Raw genomic sequence first — 553 nt, forward strand, 5'->3', positions numbered from 1 at the left:
CCATAAGGTTCACCCATGTAATTAACTTCTGCCATGGCAGGGTTCTCAGGATCATAAGCTTCTTCAGAAGCTGCCTCTCTAGTACTGTTGGCTGCATGTTGCAATCCATTCAGATTTTGAGAGATTATGTTGACCTGTTGAGTCAACATTTTGTTCTGAGCCAATATGGCATTCAGGGCATCAATTTCAAGAACTCCTTTCTTCTGAGGTATCCCATTATTCACGGAATTCCTCTCAGAGGTGTACATGAACTGGTTGTTTGCAACCATGTCAATGAGTTCTTGAGCCTCTTCAGGCGTTTTCTTCAGGTGAATAGATCCACCTGCAGAATGGTCCAATGACATTTTCGAAAATTCAGAGAGACCATAGTAGAATATATCTAATAAGGTCCATTCTGAAAACATGTCAGATGGACATCTCTTGGTTAACTGCTTGTATCTTTCCCAAGCTTCATAGAGGGATTCACCATCTTTTTGTTTGAAGGTTTGAACATCCACTCTCAGCTTGCTCAACTTTTGAGGAGGAAAGAATTTATCCAAGAAGGCTGTGACCA

At 41.2% G+C, this 553-nt stretch overlaps 1 non-coding gene across 1 annotated transcript; it reads left to right on the top strand.

Moving 5' to 3' along the window:
* The first annotated feature begins 402 nt into the window (after window positions 1-402).
* On the top strand, window positions 403-506 carry LOC127740908 (small nucleolar RNA R71). The gene has a single exon (XR_008001764.1). It is a non-coding gene; the product is annotated as a small nucleolar RNA R71 (small nucleolar RNA).
* Window positions 507-553: the final 47 nt, after the last annotated feature.

The sequence above is a fragment of the Arachis duranensis genome, chromosome 7 (genome assembly GCF_000817695.3).
Source record: "Arachis duranensis cultivar V14167 chromosome 7, aradu.V14167.gnm2.J7QH, whole genome shotgun sequence".
Classification (NCBI taxonomy): Eukaryota; Viridiplantae; Streptophyta; class Magnoliopsida; order Fabales; family Fabaceae; genus Arachis; species Arachis duranensis.